This window comes from Lagenorhynchus albirostris, chromosome 4 (genome assembly GCF_949774975.1).
Source record: "Lagenorhynchus albirostris chromosome 4, mLagAlb1.1, whole genome shotgun sequence".
NCBI classification, from domain to species: domain Eukaryota; kingdom Metazoa; phylum Chordata; class Mammalia; order Artiodactyla; family Delphinidae; genus Lagenorhynchus; species Lagenorhynchus albirostris.
Genome location: NC_083098.1, coordinates 86,440,506 through 86,463,312, shown reverse-complemented (window position 1 = coordinate 86,463,312; position 22,807 = coordinate 86,440,506). Strand labels below are relative to the sequence as shown.

The 22,807-nt window shown below is 39.9% G+C and overlaps 1 protein-coding gene across 1 annotated transcript in view; it reads left to right on the top strand.

Moving 5' to 3' along the window:
- Nucleotides 1-22,807, top strand: part of NWD2 (NACHT and WD repeat domain containing 2) — a 202,430-nt gene that overhangs the window by 78,114 nt on the left and 101,509 nt on the right. The window lies entirely within an intron of this gene.

The following is a 22,807-nucleotide window of genomic DNA, read 5'->3' as shown; positions in this document are numbered from 1 at the left end:
AAGTAAGGACTGTGGACTAGAGGTTTGTGGTGTAAGAGTACAAAATGTGTCATTGTTTTTTTTTTTTACTCTTTGGGTTGGGAGAGAGTTTTGGTTTTTTTTTTTAATTTTTGAATTTTATTTTATTTTTTTGTACAGCAGGTTCTTATTAGTTATCCATTTTATACATATTAGTGTATATATGTCAATCCCAATCTCCCAATTCATCACACCACCATCCCGCCCCGCCCCTGCCGAAAATGTGTCATTGTTAATGGAAGAAAATTTCACCCCTCATTTGTTTCCTTCTGAATACAGTTGACCCTCAAACAATGCAGGGGTTAGGGGTGCTGACCCTCTGCGTAGTTGAAAATACACGTATAACTTTACAGTCAGCCCTCTGTATCCACGGTCCCTCCATATCCGAGGATTCAACCAACCATGGATCATTTCATACTGTAGTATTTACTACTGAAAAAATCCACACGAGTGGATCCACACGGTTCAAACCTGTGTTATTCAAGGGTTGACTGTAAATATTTTGTCTTGGTATACTTCCTAGTGCCTTCTAATAGGATGTATAAAATAAGAGTTTCAACATGGCTTTGATCTCGATGCATAGTGTCTGTTAGCAGCAAGCCATTGTGACACACATATTGAATAGTTACTCATAAGTCACTGTTTACTTGAAAAATCATCAACCTAAATTCCTTGTTGTGAAGTCAGCACCACCTTCTCTGAGGAATCTCGTTCTACTGATAACAAAGTCTCAACTGTTAAAAATTCTGATATGTCAAGATTCCCAAAGACTTAGACATTCCTTGGGGACTCAGTTACTGTAAAGAAATGTATCCAAGCCTATTAATCCCATCTTTGAGTTTACTGGGGTTTGCATCACTTTTGTCAGTAGAAGAAGGCTGAGCTACAGAACAGCCTCCATAAAACATGGAATTGATTAGGATTAGCTGAGGGGAAAAAAGGAAAAATATATTTTCTAAATTTTAAGTAGGTACAGGAGAAAACGGATAAAGCCAAAGGAAAACTGTAGAAGGCAAGCTGCATAGAAGAAATTGATGGCAAGGATCATTCCAGGCAGGTGTATTGAATCAGTCAGTGAGTTACTGGACAGCAGAGTTAACAGCACTGAGTAAAGCATAACATGGAATTGAGCCCCAGCTCTTGACTGTGAGTGACTTAACCCACCTACTGGTCCTTTAGTGTCTAAAATGGGGGAGGTGACAGCTTACACATCTGAGGTTGTGTTTAGAATATAATATGCAAGGTTGCACTTGCTTCCCACCTTCCAAAGTACGTTGGTTATAGAGCTCCCTGAGGCTGTGCTTACTGGAGAGATGGTCCTCTTTTCTCAGCTGCAGCAAAATGTGCCAGAAGCTTCACAAAAAAACGAATTTAGCCGTACAGTGTTCTGGATTGCATCTTTGTACATTGGACTCAGGAGAAACGCATTTCCTAGAGCTACTCAAACATACCAGTCTATTTCCTGCTTTCTTGCCTTTGCTGTTCTTACCACCTACAATGCTTGTCCATCTGCTTCTTCCCCTGCTTCACCTCCTAAGTCCTGCTCATTCCTAGGACTCTTCCTGTCTGATCTTAAGTCATGCCCCTCTTCTCCTTGCCCACTTCTCTGCAGCTGTGTGTCCTCCAATTGGTCCCTTGAACACTTCAAGCCCATTCCATTTCAGGAATTTTCCCTGGCTGTCTCTCTATAGGAATGCTCACCCCCTCATCTTTTCATGGGTGCTTACTCACTGTCCTTCAAGTCTCCTCTGAAATGTCACTTCCTAGAGTTGCTTCCCTCATGACCCAATCTAAAGTAACCCCCTAGGTGTGCTGTCTTTTACATCATCCTATTTTAGTTATTTGCATAGCATGTGTCAGTGTTGGATATTTTTCTTGTTTACTCATGCATTGGATTGTTTCTTGTCTTTCTTCCAAGATTGTAAGTTCCATGGGAACAGGGACTTGTCTGCCTTTATGACAGCTACATCCTAGAATAGTGCCTGGCACGTAGTAAAACTCCATAAGAATGTTGAATGAATGAAGTCTCAGCCCAAACATTACTTAAAGAATTGTTCTCTGATCCCCTCATTCCTCCCAGGTTATACCACATACCCTGCTCCCCTAAAGTCCTGTGCATAACCCCCAATCATTGATCCAGTTCATTTAAGAAGTGTTTATTGACCATTGACAACATGCCAGTTGACATTCCACGTGCTGGAAATACAGGGGAAAAAACCATCACACCCTCTTCTCGTGGAGCCTCCAAAATTGTTGAGAGGCAGACAATAAATGGTAAATTCCAGTGGTAATAGATGCATTTTACTGAGTAAATGCTTTTAAGAAAAGTAAAACACAATGAAGGGAGGTAGGGAATGCCAGGTAGTCGGAGAAGGACTGAGTAATAAGACAGCCTTTGAGCAGAGATCTGCAGAGGTGATGGAGCAAATCATGCAGATGTTTTGGGAGGAGAATTCCAGACAGAGGCAACCAGGAAAAGGGTCTGGGGTGGGAAAGTGTTTAGAATATTCTAGGCACAGTAAAGAAGCCAAGTGGGAATGGAGTAGAATGGAGTAATGAGTAAGATAAATGATGGTAGGAGATGACATCAAAGGAAGATCATACCTTATGGACTGAGAGTAAGGACTCAGAATGTTCCTGAGTAAGAAGCGAAAGAGTGACGGGATTTATGTTTAAGAGGTTCGCGCAAGCTTTGTGAGGGGACTGGAGTGGGGGTGGGGAGAGATGGCAGAAGCAGTAAGGCAGCACAAGTAAGAAATGATCGTGGTGCGGACTAGAATGAGCAGCAAAGATAAGGAGATATCTGACTAGGTACGTTTTTCATCACCTGTCTATAACGTCTAAAAATTCTCAGGACTGGAACTTATTCAACTTATCCCAGTGATTGGCCTACTATGTGCCAGGTACTTGACTATTTATTTAAATCTCTATTGAACTAAGTTGATAGACTGCAGAGTTACACTTCAAGCAAGGCCATGTACTTTTTTCTCTATGCTTGTTTGGCAGACTGTTTTCTAGTATTTCCTTTATTTTTTCATTTTAACTAAGAGTTTTAATGAAAATGCACCAGCCTCTCTGATTTATGTGAACTTCAACTAATTCCATGTGTAATATACATAGTTGACTGCTTGGAGATGGGAACATTAAATGGAAAGAATGTCAAGCCTACTCAGAGCAGAAAACACACATGGCTCAGAGAAAGACAAGGGGTTTAAATAAGATGTTATTTGATTTGCCAGTGTTCAGTGAGTGCCCTTGACTATGGAGAAGGGGATCAAAAGGAAGAACAGGGGAATAAATTGGGAAAAATAAAGACAGATTGGGGTAAAAGCAGGTGGTGCAGGACCCAGTAAATAAAGGGCTTGTAATTATCTGCAAGCCCTGCTTTCAGATGTTTCCTCTCCATTCTTATTGCTGAGAGCCTGATCTAACCTTAATTGGTTCAAAAAATTAGATGAAGGGACTTCCCTGATGGTGCAGTAGTTAAGAATCCACCTGCCAATGCAGGGAACACAGGTTCAAGCCCTGGTCCGGGAAGATCCCACATGCCGCAGAGCAACTAAGCCCATGTGCCACAACTACTGAGCCCGTGTGCCACAACTACTGAGCCCGTGTGCCACAACTACTGAAGCCCGCACACCTAAAGCCCATGCTCCCCAGCAAGAGAAGCTACTGCAATGAGAAGCCTGCACACTGCAACAAAGAGTAGCCCCCACTCACCGCAACTAGAGAAAGCCCATGCAGAGCAACGAAAACCCAAGGCAGCCAAAAATAAATAAATTTTTTTAAAGCTATTAAAAAAAAATGATGAACAAAGAGGATCTTAACTGATCTTGTTCTGTGCTTACCCACAGTAGGTTGCAAGTCCTAGAGGAAGAGACTAGTCCTCACTTACTTTTTTTTTAAATTTATTTTATTTTTGGCTGCGTTGGGTCTTTGGTGCTGCGCGTGGGCTTTCTCTAGTTGCGGCGAACAGGGGCCACTATTCGTTGCGGTGCGTGGGCTTCTCATCGCGGTGGCTTCCCTTCTTGTGGAGCACGGGCTCTAGAGTGCAGGCTCAGCAGTTGTGGCACACGGGGACAGTTGCTCCACGGCACGCGGGATCCTCCCAGACCAGGGCTCGAACCCATGTCCCCTGCATTGGCAGGTGGATTCTTAGCCACTGTGCCACCAGGGAAGCCCCTCCTCGCTTATTTTTAAGTCTCCGGGGCCTGGAAGAGTGCTTGACATTTACTGGGTTTAGTAAAAGTAGCAAGCAGAGCTGCCTACACCATCATCCTACTTGAGTAGGATGTAACCTTACTTAAATGTCAGGTTGTCATTTAAGTAAGAGTAACCTTACTTAAATGTCAGGTTGTCATTTCCTTTGCTTAAAACCTTATAATGGCTCCCTGCTGCCTATGGGGTCCCTCTTTAATGTGATCCCAGCTGTCTCCCCAACTTCATCTGCCATTTTTCCCAACATAAACACTCCATGCCAGTTTGGCCATCCTCAGCCTATCCTTGGAGCACGTCTTGCTGATCACTCATTCTTGACTTGAAAATCTCATTCGCTGTACCTATTGCGCTTCTCCCCTCTTATCAGAAATACCCTTTCTCCTCTACCGCCTACCCTCCAAACTCCAGCCCAAGTCCTTGCTTTCTAAGAAGTCTTTTCTGATTCGCAACTATTCCCTCTCTACTCCCTGAACCCTTATAATCTGCCCCACCCTGCCCCCACAGGTACCCTGAGCAGGAGTAGACCTGATTGGGGCAGGGACCTCTAATGGGGGTACTTGATTGATCTGGGCGCTTAGCCATGCTCCATGTTGAAAACAGTTTTATTTCAGTCCAGCCACTCAACTTAGTTTCGTTCCTTAAGAATACCTTCTGATAGCAAACATTTTTAGTGGGCATCTAGTATTCCTCTCACATCACTTAGTCACCAAAGTAAATAACCCTGTTCCTTTTTCTTCACCTTTAACATCCAATAAATCCCAAAGACCTGTGGATTCTACCTCCTAAATATTTCTCCAGTGTATCCCCACTGTTCAAGTCTCTATTACTGTCATCTTGACTATTGCAGTAGATATGCTGCGGGCCTGTTTACCTTCATCTCATCCTTCTCCTCCCCAGCCTCAACCCTTCCAGCCACCTGGACCACTTTGTCCACCCTCCACCATATTTCTGCAGTGGTATCTCTGAAATACATATCTGACTCTTTCATCCACAAGATACATTCTGCATGTCTTAGCCTGGCATACGAGTTTCTCTTTTCCACCCCTATCCACTGAGGTCTTGTCTGTCCCCTCCCACACAGGTAGCCTGTTTTAGCTTTTCTAATCTGCGTTCAGTTCCCCAAACAAGTCCTTTTTTTCCCCTGAGTCTTCAGACCCACTGTGCCCTCTGTTCGGGTTGCTCTTAAATTGTCCCCCATGCCAATGACTAGAAAATTTTCTACTTATCCTTTAAGAAACAGTGAATTTCCTTCTTCAAGATTCCATAGTGCTTTATTTCTAGTCTTTAATAGCATCTGTCATATTGTTTTAATTACTTTTAAAATGCCTTTCCCCCTAACTGGAAGCTCATCAAAGTCAGAAGTCATATTATTTATATCTTTTTATCACCAGTCCTTTTTAGAGTACCTGGTTCATATTATATACATAATAAATGTTGATTAAAGTGAATTTATTAAATGAATAAGACCCAGAAGCTGAGAGTCTAGACCACTGCTGTGCGAAAGAAGTATGGGAATCACAGATGCAAGCCACAAATGCAATTAGATTTTCTAACTACGTTTTGAAAAGTAAAAGGAAGCAGAAAAAAAAATTTAAGAACATATTTAAGCCATTTTATATCCAAAATATCATTTCAACACATAGTCAACATAAAAATTATTAGTTATTTTATATTATTTTTTTATACCAAGTCTTCAAAGTCCAGTGTATATTTTACACTCACAACACATCCCAGTTCAGACTGGCCACATTTTGGGTGCTCAGTAGTCAAATGCTCCCATGCTGGACTGTGAAGTTCTAGATGGGAGTGGTCAGGGTGAGGCCATTCTAACAGGGATGAGAACCTGACTGCCCAGTAACAGGTGTCCTGATGCAAGTGATGGAGAGACTTAGAGGAGCTTCCGGAGTGAATGGAAATTCATTGGTACATGTTAAAAAAAAAATCCAGATAATGATTAAGAAAATAATTTTTCACTAGTCAAATTAGTAACTTTTCCTTTTATTTGATCACTTTTGGACATTGCATTAGTAGGGTGTGTCAACTAAAAAGAAAAAAAAAAACACACACACAGTGTAGAATCTATGAGTCAAGTTTTTTGGTGTCTTACTGAGTACTATAGCCTGGGAGACAGCCTTGCAGAGAACTCTGAGAAACTGTTCTGAGAGTTAAGGGAGAGGTCAGTACACATGTGATTTTGGCAAAAGGGGAACGTGCAACAGAGCACACATCTCGGTAGAAGGTTGCTACTAGTCACAAGGAACTGGTATGTTAGTTAATGGTTTTAGTGCTTTTCTAAGTATGGGAAGATACAAGAATCCAGGTTCATAAAAATTTTCTCCTGAAAATATCTAACTATCTGAAGGCCTGTTCTGCCAGGTTTCCCAGAGCACAGAGTGCCTCCTTCCTGATCTCGGTCCTGAACTCCTTTCAGGGTAATGTTGAAGGTCATACTGCAACATGGCTGTAGTGGCTAGTGACTTAATTCTTGTAGAGCCAGATGGTGAGCAACGTTCTTTACTTGGCAGGTGCATAATATGAAGTAGTTAATGCAGTGTTCAAAAGCACTGTGGGGGCTTCCCTGGTGGCGCAGTGGTTGAGAGTCTGCCTGCTGATGCAGGGGACACGGGTTTGTGCCCTGGTCCAGAAATATCCCACATGCCGCGGAGCAGCTGAGCCCGTGAGCCATGGCCGCTGAGCCTGTGCGTCTGCAGCCTGTGCTCCGCAACAGGAGAGGCCACAACAGTGAGAGGCCCGCGAACCGCAAAAAAAAAAGCACTGTGGAATTGGGGCTGAGTAACGATATGAGGCAGTAGACTAAAACTTATGGTCAAGCAGTTCATTTACCTGCTGTCTGAAGACTTAAACTTTATTTGAAATCAAAAGAGGAAGGTGATGGAAACCTTATTTCCCAATATTAGATGAACAGTCCTTGTCTTGATGGGTGCCATTTGTTACCTTTTGCAGCTTTGCTAAAGATAGCTTTTAAAAAAAATCCCCCATAAGCCCTTGCAATTAAATATAACAACTTGGTCTCAAAGCAGGAACTCCTATGCCGACCCAGCCCTTTTCCTTCTCTCTGGAAGGCAAGTGTTGAGTCCCTAGGTGTGTAGGGAAGTGTGAGTGAAACCTGCAGCTGCAGCCAGCAGGAAGATCTTGCCAAACCTGCTCTCTGCCTCACAATGCCATTGTGGTGCCACCTGAAGGCACCAGAGAGGAAGATGCTCATCCTTGGTGAAGGTACCTCCGGAGGCCCCTTTGGTCAAGAATTTGTCCTTCTCTTCTTTGCTTGACATTCCATCTCTTCATGTTTCCTTTGGCAGCACAGGTCCAGGCCTGTCCACCTGTTTTTTTTCATCCCTAGACCCCCAAGTAGGTGTCATCTTCTGAAGCTGGTGCCTGTGCGTGAGTGAGCCCCATATCAGCATCTCCAGCCCTCACCAGAGTTACATGAAAATAGTTGTTTTTGGAATGTTAAAATATCTAAAATGGAACCCATCCTTCTTCCTTTTCCCAATTTCTCAGTTGCTACTATTCCCCAGTCTTCCAGACTTTAAAACTGTGGCTCATAGTTCATTCTTCGTCCTTTACAACCTAGATCCAAATTGCACTGTTCCCCGTTGATTCACCTGCCACAGTGCTTCCTGGAAATTGGCCTGGTCTTCCAGTTTCACAAGGCTCTGTCTTTACTCAGGCTTCTGTTTCTTTCTTTTTTTTTTTTAATATCTTTATTGGAGTATAATTGCTTTACAATGGTGTGTTAGCTTCTGCTTTATAACAAAGTGAACCAGCCATACATATACATACGTTCCCATATCTCCTCCCTCCTGTGTCTCCCTCCCTCCGACCCTCCCTATCCCACCCCACTAGGTGGTCACAAAGCACCGAGCCTATCTCCCTGTGCCATGCGGCTGCTTCCCACTAGCTATCCACTCCACGTTTGGTAGTGCACATATGTCCATGCCACTCCCTCACTTCGTCACAGCCTACACCTCCCCATCTCCAGATCCTCAAGTCCACTCTCTAGTAGGTATATGTCTTTATTCCCGTCTTACCCCTAGGTTCTTCATGACATGTTTTTTTTCTTAAATTCCATATATATGTGTTAGCATACGGTATTTGTCTTTCTCTTTCTGACTTACTTCACTCTGTATGACAGACTCTAGGTCCATCCACCTCACTACAGATAACTCAATTTCGTTTCTTTTTATGGCTGAGTAATATTCCATTGTATATATGTGCTACATCTTCTTTATCCATTCATCCGGTGATGGACATTAAGGTTGCTTCCATCTCCTGGCTATTGTAAATAGAGCTGCAATGAACATTTTGGTACATGACTCATTTTGAATTATGGTTTTCTCAGGGTATATGCCCAGTAGTGTGATTGTGGGGTCATATGGTAGTTCTATTTGTAGTTTTTTAAGGAATCTCCATACTGTTCTCCATAGTGGCTGTACCAATTCACATTCCCACTAGCAGTGCAAGAGTGTTCCCTTTTCTCCACACCCTCTCCAGCATTTATTCTTTCTACATTTTTTGATGATTGCCATTCTGCCCAGTGTGAGATGATATCTCATTGTAGTTTTAATTTGCATTTCTCTAATGATTAATGATGTTGAGCATTCTTTCATGTGATTGTTGGCAATCTGTATATCTTCTTTGGAGAAATGTCTATTTAAGTCTTCTGCCCATTTTTGGATTGGGTTGTTCGTTTTTTTGTTATTGAGCTGCATGAGCTGCTTGTAAATTTTGGAGATTAATCCTTTGTCAGTTGCTTTATTTGCAAATATTTTCTCCCATTCTGAGGGTTGTCTTTTGGTCTTGTTTATGGTTTCCTTTGCTGTGCAAAAGCTTTTAAGTTTCATTGGGTCCCATTTGTATTTGTTTTTATTTCCATTTCTCTAGGAGGTGGGTCAAAAAGAATCTTGCTATGACTTATGTCATAGAGTGTTCTGCCTATGTTTTCCTCTAAGAGTTTGATAGTTTCTGGCCTTACATTTAGGTCTTTAATCCATTTTGAGCTTATTTTTGTATATGGTATTAGGGAGTGTTCTAATCTCATACTTTTACATGTACCTGTCCAGTTTTCCCAGCACCACTTATTGAAGAGGCTGTTCTTTCTCCACTGTACATTCCTGCCTCCTTTAGCAAAGATAACGTGACCATATGTGCATGGGTTCATCTCTGGGCTTTCTATCCTGTTCCATTGATCTATATTTCTGTTTTTGTGCCAGTACCATACTGTCTTGATTACTGTAGCTTTGTAGTATAGTCTGAAGTCAGGGAGCCTGATTCCTCCAGCTCCATTTTTCGTTCTCAAGATTTCTTTGGCCATTCGGGGTCTTTTCTGTTTCCATACAAATTGTGAAATTTTTTGTTCTAGTTCTGTGAAAAATGTCAGTGGTAGTTTGATAGGGATTGCAGTGAATCTATAGATTGCTTTGGGTAGTAGAGTCATTTTCACAATGTTGATTCTTCCAATCCAAGAACATGGTATATCTCTCCATCTTTGTATCATCTTTAATTTCTTTCATCAGTGTCTTATAATTTTCTGCATACAGGTCTTTTGTCTCCTTAGGTAGGTTTATTCCTAGATATTTTATTCTTTTTATTGCAGTGGTTAATGGGAGTGTTTTCTTGATTTCACTTTCAGATTTTTCATCATTAGTGTATAGGAATGCCAGAGATTTCTGAGCATTAATTTTGTCTCCTGCTACTTTACCAAATTCATTGATTAGCTCCTTAGGTAGGTTTATTCCTAGATATTTTATTCTTTTTATTGCAATGGTTAATGGGAGTGTTTTCTTGATTTCACTTTCAGATTTTTCATCATTAGTGTATAGGAATGCCAGAGATTTCTGAGCATTAATTTTGTATCCTGCTACTTTACCAAATTCATTGATTAGCTCTAGTGGTTTTCTGGTAGCATCTTTAGGATTCTCTATGTATAGGATCATGTCATCTGCAAACAGTGACAGCTTTACTTCTTTTCTTATTTGGATTCCTTTTATTTCCTTTTCTTCTCTGATTGCTGTGGCTAAAACTTCCAAAACTATGTTGAATAAGAGTGGTGAGAGTGGGCAACCTTGTCTTGTTCCTGATCTTACTGGAAATGCTTTCGGTTTTTCACCATTGAGAACAATGTTGGCTGTGGGTTTGTCATATATGGCCTTTCTTACGTTCAGGAAAGTTCCCTCTATGCCTACTTTCTGCAGGGTTTTTATCATAAATCGGTGTTGAATTTTGTCGAAAGCTTTCTCTGCCACTATTGAGATGATCATATGGTTTTTCTCCTTCAATTTCTTAATATGGTGTATCACATTGGTTGATTTGCGTACATTGAAGAATCCTTGCATTCTTGGAATAAACCCCACTTGATCATGGTGTATGATCCTTTTCATGTGCTGTTGGATTCTGTTTGCTAGTATTTTGTTGAGGATTTTTGCATCTATGTTCATCATTGATATTGGCCTGTAGTTTTCTTTCTTTGTGACATCTTTGTCTGGTTTTGGTATCAGGGTGATGGTGGCTTCGTAGAATGAGTTTGGGATAGTTCCTCCCTCTGCTATATTTTGGAAGAGTTTGAGAAGGATAGGTGTTAGCTCTTCTCTAAATGTTTGATAGAATTCACCTGTGAAGCCATCTGGTCCTGGGCTTTTGTTTGTTGGAAGATTTTTAATCACAGTTTCAATTTCAGTGCTTGTGATTGGTCTGTTCATATTTTCTATTTCTTCCTGGTTCAGTCTTGGCAGGTTGTGCATTTCTAAGAATTTGTCCATTTTTTCCAGGTTGTCCATTTTATTGGCATAGAGTTGCTTGTAGTAATCTCTCACGATCTTTTGGTATTTCTGCAGTGTCACTTGTTACTTCTCCTTTTTCATTTCTAATTCTATTGATTTGAGTCTTCTCCCTTTTTTCTTGATGAGTCTGGCTAATGGTTTATCAATTTTGTTTATCTTCTCAAAGAACCAGCTTTTAGTTTTATTGATCTTTGCTATCATTTCCTTCATTTCTTTTTCATTTATCTCTGATCTGATCTTTATGAATTCTTTCCTTCTGCTAACTTTGGGGTTTTTTTGTTCTTCTTTCTCTAATTGCTTGAGGTGCATGGTTAGGTTGTTTATTTGAGATGTTTCCTGTTTCTTAAGGTAGGATTGTATTGCTATAAACTTCCCCCTTAGAACTGCTTTTGCTGCATATCATAGGTTTTGGGTTGTCGTGTCTCCATTGTCATTTGTTTCTGGGTATTTTTTGATTTCCTCTTTGATTTCTTCAGTGATCACTTCGTTATTAAGTAGTGTATTGTTTAGCCTCCATGTGTTTGTATTTTTTACAGATCTTTTCCTGTAATTGATATCTAGTCTCATAGCGTTGTGGTCGGAAAAGATAGTTGATACAATTTCAATTTTCTTAAATTTACCAAGGCTTGATTTGTGACCCAAGATATGATCTATCCTGGAGAATGTTCCATGAGCACTTGAGAAAAATGTGTATTCTGTTGTGTTTGGATGGAGTGTCCTATAAATATCAATTAAGTCCATCTTGTTTAATGTATCATTTAAAGCTTCTGTTTCCTTATTTATTTTCATTTTGGATGATCTGTCCATGGGTGAAAGTGGGGTGTTAAAGTCCCCTACTCTGAATGTGTTCCTGTTGATTTCCCCTTTTATGGCTGTTAGCATTTGCTTTATGTATTGAGGTGCTCCTATGTTGGGTGCATAAATATTTACAATTGTTATATCTTCTTCTTGAATTGATCTGTTGATCATTATGTAGTGTCCTTCTTTGTCTCTTCTAATAGTCTTTATTTTAAAGTCTATTTTGTCTGATATGAGAATTGCTACTCCAACTTGCTTTTGATTTCCATTTGCATGGAATATCTTTTTCCATCCCCTCACTTTCAGTCTGTATGTGTCCCTAGGTCTGAAGTGGGTCTCTTGTGGACAGCATCTATATGGGTCTTGTTTTTGTATCCATTCAGCCAGTCTGTGTCTTTTGGTGGGAGCATTTAATCCATTTACATTTAAGGTAATTATTGATATGTATGTTCCTATTCCCATTTTCTTAATTGTTTTGGGTTCGTTATTGTAGGTCTTTTCCTTCTCTTGTGTTTCCTGCTGAGAGAAGTTCCTTTAGCATTTGTTGTAAAGCTGATTTCGTGGTGCTGAACTCTCTCAGCTTCTCCTTGTCTGTAAAGGTTTTAATTTCTCCATCAAATCTGAATGAGATCATTGCTGGGTAGAGTAATCTTGGTTGTAGGTTTTTCTCCTTCATCACTTTAAATATGTCCTGCCAGTCCCTTCTGGCTTGCAGAGTTTCTGCTGAGAGATCAGCTGTTAACCTTATGGGGATTCCCTTGTGCGTTATTTGTTGTTTTTCCCTTGCTGCTTTTAATATGTTTTCTTTGTATTTAATTTTTGACAGTTTGATTAATATGTGTCTTGGCATGTTTCTCCTTGGATTATCTTGTATGGGACTCTCTGTGCTTCCTGGACTTGATTAACTATTTCCTTTCCCATATTAGGGAAGCTTTCAACTATAATCTCTTCAAATATTTTCTCAGTCCCTTTCTCTTTCTCTTCTTCTTCTGGGACCCCTATAATTCGAATGTTGGTGTGTTTAATGTTATCCCAGAGGTCTCTGAGACTGTCTTCAGTTCTTTTCATTCTTTTTGCTTTATTCTGCCAGGCTTCTGTTTCTTGATAGCTGAATGATTATGGCAACGTCTTCTTGATCTTTCCTTACCCTGGGTGTTTTTGTGTTCTGGTCCAGACTGTACATAGCACAGCAGCTGCTCAAATAATCTTTAAACCGTCTTTACCAGATCATTCTTTCTAAGATGCATTTTTTTCACCCTTTTACGTCTCAGAAATCAGGATTCATCGTACAAACAAATGGTGTGTCATGGTGTAATTGGCAGTGCATTTCTTTTTTAGTGGAATGTACGATATTAGAGCAGCCTACTACTGATGATATATTCAATTCAGTAAAATGCAGCACATTATGTAATTTATGGGGTACAGTGGAAACAGCATAAGTTTTTCTGTTAGAAAGACTAGGATTCAAATTCTGGGTCTGCAAATTTACCAGTCCTGTGACTCTGGGCAAATTGCTTGATTTCCCTGACAGGCAGTTGACCCTCTGTAAAGTGAACGGGGTAGTACTTATCTTCCAGGATTGTTACAAGAATTCAATGAGATGATGCAACATGCCTGGCACTTGGAAGGCGCTTAACCAATGTTCATTTCTTTTTGTCACGTTTAAGTCTTTCTCCTGAACAAGAACCTAGTTTAATGAAATTATTCATATGCATTTTTCTTTTGCCTTTTTGAGTACAGTAAGAGACCTTTGATCAAGGCATCTGTCTGTCTGAGGGGTGTTTTGTGTCTGGTGCAGAAGGAATTTAAATGGGAAGAATATTCAAGAAATATTGTCATGCACACAAGAAAGGATTATGTAGCAAGACAAAAACCTTGGCAGTCACACTATCAGCTTGTGAGAAGATTTCTCTAAATTCCTTAAATCACATCTTTAACATATCATCTAGCACTAGCGCTCTGACCCTGGAGATCTAATATGTAGAGAAGACGGCCCAGCTCGTCAGTAAGGCAGAGCCAGGACCTACCCAATGTGGTCTCTAGGAAAATGGTGGAAGGAGACAGAGAGGGGCAGAGTTCGGGAGATCTGCTTCCCCATCCTCCTTCTTCGAGTTCTGCTTCAGAAAAGGGGAGGTGGGTTAGACGAGTGAGAACAGGTGGGTGCACGTGTAACATTAAGGGCAGCTTACCTCTGCTCTCTATTTAGGACTCTGGAAAGAGATGGCCTTACAACAATCATTCCCCTGCCCCTACCTCTGCCAACAGACCTGGATGTGGCCACATCATGGCCATGCCAGCAAGAGACCATGAAGTTTCACTTCCAAAGCTGCCCTCAATTACTGTGTGTCACATATGCTGAATTAAGGGCCACTGTTAGTTCCCATGACAGGGAGAGGTGACCACACAAAAGGGTTAGGGTAGACAAACTGGATGGAGCGTGGGCCCAAGGCCTGGGACTTCTCAGCCCCAGGAGGGGAGGGTGGCCCTGATTGCTGCAGAGCAACACCAGGCTCTGACCAGGCTGAGAGGGAGAGGCCAATCCATGGGTTACAACTGCCCCAAGCACAGCCATGCTGCCAGCAACCAGGCAGGCAGTGGGCATCACCTGGAGACTGTGCCCTAGAAATCCATTTTTGCCCTTCAGGATATGAGGTCACCCAGGCATCATGTCAGGAAAAGAAAGAGGCTTTTGAAAGAGTCAGCAGCTTGATTCAAGAGAGAATAAGCACTTAATAAAGAGTCCTTGGAAACATGAGTTCAAACTAAGGTTGAAACTGGATAGAACAGAAGCTCATTTTACCCTGATAGCCAGAGGATAGAGACTTAGGCAGGAGACCCAAACCATTTTAGACAAAATAAAAAAACTACATTCTCTATGTATATCCAAGTTGTAGGTCAGGTGAAATTATGTGAGTCTTATATTAGCCTGACCTTACTAATAATTACTGACTAATAATTCCTTAGTCTCACACTGAAGGTCCATCATCAGTTGTGTCCTCCTGCTTTTCTTCCACTGCATCTTCACCACCGCCCTCCTGTTTTACTGAACCCAGTCTCCTTCTCTATATTCATTTTTTCCTCCTGACTGTCTGCCTGCTCAGGAATCTCAGAATGCATTTTGCCTCCTGAGTTGCCAAAATACATCATTGGCTTTGTAATTGATAGGATATGTTGTGATGCCCTTGGTCTTTTCTCCACATTGTCAACTAATCACTCCTTTTCCATTGCCTATTAATCAAATGTGTGCCTCTTTCTAAAATGAAATGCATCTCCCCTCATTGAATCACATCATTTCACTCAGGCCAGCACTTCAATTTGTCTAGCTCGCTTTGCATTTTGATTCTGTCCATCAAAGCCTGGACAGGCCTTACCAAGTTCCTATTCTGTAAAAAGTCTTAAAAGCATGTTACATCATCCTGCTCCCATCCATGAGCCCATTTATAAAAAGGGGAAAGGAAGATTAATAGAGAAGATAAAAGGGAAGGAAATCATTATGTCATCATTGACCTTCCTTGCTCCAGTTGAATTATAAATATTGGCTCAACATTTCTGCAGTGTGGAATGGCTCTTCTAGAATTCTCAGGCCTGACTTCCCAAGCCAGTATTTTTGTTCCTCCTTTACTTTGTGCACATAGGCAATTTTATATAGAGCAGTGGCATTGTGGCAAACTCCAAAATTTATTGGAGGAGCTATACTTTGCTGAACATTTAATTCCGCTAAGTTGTGGCTATCAATTATGCCAACTCTGGAAATCACCCAAGAGGATTAGTCCCTCAATAAACAGAATGAGTGATCCCCATTTGCACGTGACATTTAAGTATCCCAGTCAGGTCCAGTCACCATGAAGTCTTTCTCAGATTCTGAACACAAGGTAGCTATTTCTTCCCATCCTCATTTTCTATTTCTTGTAGGATGGAGAGGAGACCTTATAACAAGTCTTTGCACAAAGAACATTCACTTAAGAGGTCCACTTTGTCAGTAATTAGTTATAAACCATTGGAAAAGTAACTTAAGCCCAGTTTTCTTATCTATTAAGCAGAGTGTTTCTTCAGCCCAATCTTGTTTCCTCTCAGCTCCCAAAATGATAATGCTTTGACCTCATCTCTATATGGCAGGCTGTGTCACATTTCTGTCTTTGCAGTTCTGTCCTCTTACCCTCTCTGAAGAACAGTCTCCTATGCATGTATCCTTCAGGTCCAGACTCCTGTCTTACTTCCTCACTGATGTCTACCCCAAATCCCCAGGGCAGGTTAAGGTGCTTGGTCCCATGGGCTTCACTCATTCATTTATTCACAGACATTTATTGAGCCTCTGCTCTGCATAGGCCAGGTTGTGGGTGCAGTGGATACCTTAGTGTTGAAAACAAACATAATCCCTGTCCTCAGAGTTTACAGTCTCAGAGAATATAGTCATCACAACAGTGACCATGGTGGTGCTTACTGCAGAGGAAATACAGGGAGCTCTGGGCATGCGTGATGGGGGCGGGGGGGCGGGCCTCACTGAACCTAGAGGCATCAGGAAGGCCTGCTGAGGAACTGATGTCTATGCTGAATGCTGAACGATGGGTAGATGGCCAGGTTAAACAGAAGAGTATTTCAGGCAGAAGGAACATATTTGCATAAGCAAATCTGGGAAGGAATTTTAGCATTAGGTAGTACTCACTGCCTGCCAGGCACTTTTTCTAAGTGCAGTATATACATTAACCTGTTTAATCTTTGCTACGAGCCTAGGAGGTAAATTCTATCTTCTACATTTTACTAGATAAGGACACTTGGAAATACAGAAGTAAATAACTGCTAGAGATCCCACAGCTAATAAGTGGCAGAGTCAGAATTTGAACCAATGTAGTTTGGCCCCAGTGTCTGTGCTCTTAATTACGGCATCAAAAAGCCTCTTATATTCATACATTCACAAAAATTTATATAAGTGTGTATAGGTATGTAAATGTACATGTATATATGTAAATACATGTGCATATGTAAATGTGTACAAATGTGTACATGTGTAAACACGTGTACACATGTTGTACAAACGCATGTGAGGAGTATATACACAGCTGGAGTGTGACCCATGAGAGAGAAAGTGGTATAAGGTAAGGTTGGAGAGTTAGGCAGGGACTACGTCATGGAAGATCTCAGAAATCAGGTCATAGATTCTAGATACTATCTTTGGGTGATGGGAAGCTTAAACATGGAAAGTGCTGTAAAATAATGTTAACGCCCAGGTTCAAATCTCACCTCTGCTACTCGCTACCTGTGTGATTTTGAGCAGGTTACTTCTCTGTTCCTCAGCTTTTTCATCCATAAAATAGGGATAATATTTCTGTCTACTCATAAGTTTAAGGAGTAAATAAGTTACTCTATATAGTGTCTGGTGGAATGAAAGGAAATCCTAACATTGGCGATCAGATTTGCATTTTAACAAGAGCCCTCTGCCTGTGGTGTAGTGAATGGATTAGAAAGAGCGAGAACAGAAGCAAGGAGATGATTTGGGAAGTTGCAGCAGTGATGCAGGCCCAGGTCCACGAAGCAGATCACTCCCATACAGTGGTTGCTGAAAGCCCGCTGCCAGGAACAGAGCCAACTTTGGGTTTTTCACTCAGGCACATCATTTGTTTGTGGTCAAGTGTCCTGCCCCTGAAGGCAGTTGGTGCCTAGCTGCAGCCGGGCTGAGGTTCCTTTATACGGCGAGTCCCCAGCTCAGACTCAACCTAGATGCGCACGGCTCCTGCCTTGCAGCAGCTTCTGTCTCCAGCGACTCCTGACACCTTCTCTGTGTCCCCAAGTTCATTAAGCCTTAATAGGCAGAGGTTCTGCCTCGGTTAAGAGTTCAGTTCTTTCTTACCATCACGTTACAATTGTTAGGACTGTCCAGAGGCTGAATCTCCCAAGAGACAGAGGCATCAGGTCTGAGCAGTTAGTCGCCTTTATGAGGCTTTGGATGAAACATTATCCTAACTCACCCTGTTGGACCCTCTTTCTTTCTGGTGATTGTGTACAACCACTGGGGCCAGTCAGTTCTTTCTGGGCTTGATTTAGGACCTGATTTTCCCAGAAATGTCTGTCTTAGTTGTGCTTCCATATATCCTAGTCAGATATCTCATGACCAAGAGAATAATTGCAGGTGACCTAAAGTCGTCAGTGTTTGCAGTAGTTCTAGTAAAAGTGTGGCCAAGGGTTTTTTTGTTTTGGGTTTTTTTTTCTCTTGTATCCCATGCAACTGGGGAAAGTCATTCTAACCAGAGTAAGAATTTGATAAGTATAAACAATAACTTTTCCCTGGTAAACAGTATCTGACAAACCTAGTCTGAGGTTTAAGACTCTCTGCTCACCTTATCCTGTGAGATGAACATTCTAGTAGCAGGACACAGCTACTAAGCTACATTCAAATGAGTACTGTCTGCATTCTGCACTGACCTTGAAAGTTATATCCATAGCACAAGAATGTTGTCCCTGTTCAAAATTTTCTGAACCTGCTCTGTGTTCTCTTGAATGTTTTTAGCAGTAACAGATATTTATCCCTTTTAAGAATAGATTTGATTTTTTTTAGAGAGCTAAAATTCTTTTCAAAGCCATGTCTTATAAATGTAAAGGCCTGTTAAGCCTGGAGAAATACCATTTTAATAAAAACAACCTCCCAGCTATAAAGGGGTGAGAGTTTTTCAATACAAAATGAGATAATAGAAGCATGTGGGATCATCCCTGACCATTTCTTCCTACAGAGGAAATGCCCTGGGCAATGGCAGAATCATTAGAGTGAGTGTGCAGCCTCCCATAGTAATAACTTTGAGGAACAGCCTTCATCTTAGTACCATATCTGTTCAGAAACAAAATCAGTCATATTATCTCAGTAGTTACATTGTTTTGCATTCAGATAGTGTCATATAGCATGGGAAGATTGAGAAGGAAAATATTTTGGAAAATATTTAAATTTCAGAGGTTCTTTCTGAAGAAGTGATCATGTGAAGCCATTATGAATTGAAATTTGACCTTTTTGTTATATTTTTGTAAAGCATAAGGCTATTATTTGATTCTTACAGGTTGCTTTATTATTTGTTCAATAATCTTGGTATTTAAATCATTATGTCTGATTTCAAGTAGTAAAATTTGTTAGGGCTTTTATTCGCTGGCTTTTTGTTTGCAGACCAATTCAGCACATTATAATGAGCATGATAAATTAGCTTCCCTAAGAATATTTTTAAACAAGTGAAAAAAATAAAGTCAATTACTTTCCTGAACTTTTATACTTAATGATGAAATAAGTAAAGGTGCATAAAATGTGCTATCAACAAGGTAGTATTCCAATAAATAGTAAATTAGATTCCAGTGTCTGCAGTGCCTGGACATTAGGCCAAAAGCTAAACTTAATTTTTTAAAGTGTGTAATAAATCTTGTCTTATTGAGCACTTTGGGTTCCAGCCACTTCTTGCCAGTTATTGATAATGCATTTCTGTTTGCCCGTAATGGTGTTTTGTGTTGCATAAGCTAAATGTTTCATCTATTTATTTCCTGCTTGTCTTCACGGTTGCTTGATTTTATTTTTCATCATTTTCTGCTCATAAAGACACTTGAGAAAGAACAATTTAAATATTCTCTTACTTCCAGCTTTTCTTCTTTAAACAAAGCTACTAAAGTAAGGACACATGGAGTTATAAAGACCTGGATGAAAGCAGTGGTGGCCAAACCTTAAGGAAATAACAGATGCAAAAACTATTATAAAAGGTTCCCATAGGTGTCAAATAAATCGTGATATTTAAGCTTCTATTTAAAAACATAAGTGAAAGCCTTGTTTTGACTTTTACCCTGGTCATTTGGCTCACATATATTTAGTTAGATCTTACTGTTTAGCTCTTAATACACTAGGTGCTTGATTTAAACATTCTGTTCTTGATCTCAGTTCTTTGAGTTGGAGATGTAAGACCTGTGGAAAATCACAGTCCAAGCTAGCTGTGCAGACTATCACTGAGATACAGTTTGGTTCACACATCATAAAATTTGCCCATTTAAAGTGTGCAATTCAGTGTTTTTAGTATATTCCCAGTTGTGTAAGCATTACCAAAATTAATTTTAGAACATTTTCAGCACCCAAAAAAGAAATCCTCTCCCCTCTGGCTATCATTCCCTAATTGCCCTATTCCCCTCCCTCCCAGCCCTAGGCAACCACTAATCTACTTTTTAACTGTAGATTTGCCTGTTCTAGACATTTCATGTAAATGGAATCATACAAAAGGTGATCTTTTGTAACTGGCTTCTTTCACTTAGGATAGCATTTTCAAGGCTCATCCATGTTGTAACATGCATCAGTATTTCATTAATTTTTTTAGATATTGATTGATTGATTGCTGTGTTGGGTCTTCGTTGCTGCACACGGGCTTTCTCTGGTTGCAGCGAGCGGGGGCTGCTCTTTGTTGCAGTGCGCGGGCTTCTCGTGGTGGCTTCTCTCGTTGTGGAGCACAGGCTCTAGGCACGCAGGCTTCAGTAGTTGTGGCTCGTGGGCTCTAGAGCGCAGGCTCAGTAGTTGTGGTGCACAGGCTTAGCTGCTCCGCAGCATGTGGGATCATCCCTGACCAGGGATCGAACCTGTGTCCCCTGCATTGGCAGGCAGATTCTTAACCACTGTGCCACCAGGGAAGTCCCTATTTCATTACTTTTTATTGCCAGAAAATATTCCATTGTGTGGATGTATACTACATTTTATTTATCCATTGATCACTTGATGGACAACTGGATTGTTTCCACTTCTTAGCTATTATGAATAATGCTGTTATGAACATTCATGTACAAGTTTTTGTCTAGACGTAGGTTTTCATCTGTCTTGGGTATATACCTAGAAGAATTGCTGTATCACGTAGTAACTCTGTGTTTAACCATTTGGGGAACTGCCAGACTGTTTTCCAAAGTGGCTGCACCATTTTATATTCCCACCAGCAGTGCATGAGTTTTCCAGTTGCTCCACATCCCTATCAACGCTTGTTATCAGTCTTTTTGATTATAGCCATCCTAGTGGGTATGAAGTGTTATCTTGAAGTTTTGATTTGCAATCCCCTGATGACTAACGAAATTATCTTTTCATGTGATAACGCTGATTATCTTTATTGGCAATCTGTATATATTCTGTGAAGAAATGTCTACTCAGATCTTTTGTCCATTTTTAATTGGGTTATTTGTCTTATTGAGTTGTAGGAGTTCCTTATATATTCTAGATACAAATCTATTATCAAATATGATTTGTAAATATTTTCTTCCATTTTGAGGGTGCCATCTTCACTTTATTGATCTTTTGAAGCACAATTTTTTTTAATTTTGAGGAAGTCCAATTTATCTGTTTTTTTCAGTAACTTATACTTTGCTATCATATCTAAGAAACCATTGTCAAATCCAAGGTCATAAAGATGTTTTCTATAAAAATAGTTTTGTAGTTTTAACTCTTAATTTATGTCTGTGATCTGTTTTAATTTTTATATATGGCATGAGGTAGGGATTAAACTTTGTTCTTTTGCATATAGATGTCCAGTTGTCTCAATACCATTTGTTTATTTATTTCCTCATTGATTGTTTTGACACCCTTGTTGAAATGAGTTAACTGTAAGTATGAGAATTTATATTTGGATTTTCAGTTTTATTCCATTGCCTATACTTATGCCAGTATCACACTGTCTTAATTATTGTAGCTTTGTACTAAGTTTGAAATCTGGAAGTGTGAGTCCTCCAAATTTGTTCTCCTTTTGCAAGATTATTTTGGCTGTTCTGGGTCTCTTGAATTTCCATATGAATTTTAAGATCAGCTTGTCAATTTCTGTAAGTCAGCTGGGAATTTTACAGTGATTGCATTGAATCTATAGATTTATTTGGGGAGTATTGTCATCGTAATATTTAGTCTACCAATCCATTTATAGGGGATGTTTTTCAATGGTGTTTTGTAATTTTCAAAGTGTAAATTTTGCATTTCTTTTGTTCAATTTATTCCTAAGCTTTTTATTCTTTCTGATGCTCTTTTAAATGGACTTATTTATCTTAGATTGCTCATTGCTACTATATAGAAATACAAGTGGGTTTTACATATTGATCTTGTATCCTACAACCTTGCACAACTCATTAGTTCCAACAGTTTTTTAGTGCTTCCCTTAGAATTTTCAATATACAAGATCTTGTCATCTATTAATAAAGGTGGGTCTACTTTTTCCTTTCCTATATGGATGCATTTTCTTTTTCTTGCCAAGTTGCCTAGCTGGAACCTCCAATATACTGTTGAATAAAAGTGGCAAGAGTGCATTATCTTTCTGTTGCTCCTAATCTTAGGGGGAAAGCTTTCAGTCTTCATTAAGTATGATGTTAGATGTAGTTTTATCATACATGCCCTTTATTCAGGTTGAAGAAGTTAATTTCTGTTCCTAGTTTGTTGAGTGTTTTTTTTTTTATCGTGAAGGAGTGTTAGATTTTGTCTTTTTTTTTTTCCTGTGTATGTTGAGACATATGGTTTTTGTCCTTTATTCTGTTAATATATAGTGTCCTCCATTAGTTGATTTTCTGATGCTGAGTCAACCCTGCATTCCTGGAATAAGTCCCACCTCATTGTGTTGTATAAACCTTTTTATATGCTGCCAGGTTAGGGTTTTTAATATTTTTGATGAGGATGTTTATTTTCTTGAGATGTTGATTTGTATTTTTCTTCTGATATTTTTGTCTGGCTTTGGTACCAGGATCATACTTGTCTCATAGAATAAGTTAGGAAGTATTCTCTTGTAAGTTTTGGAAGACTGAATAATTGGTATTAATTCTTTTGTAAATGTTTCATAGAATTCACCAGTGCATCCGTCTAGACCTAGGCTTTTTATGCAGCTTTTAAAAAATTACTATTTAATCTCTTGTTAAAAATGTCTTCACATTTTTCTATTCTGTCTTGAGTCAATTTATGTAATTTGTGTCTCTCTAGGAATTTGTCCATTTCATCTAAGTGATCTAATTCATTGGCA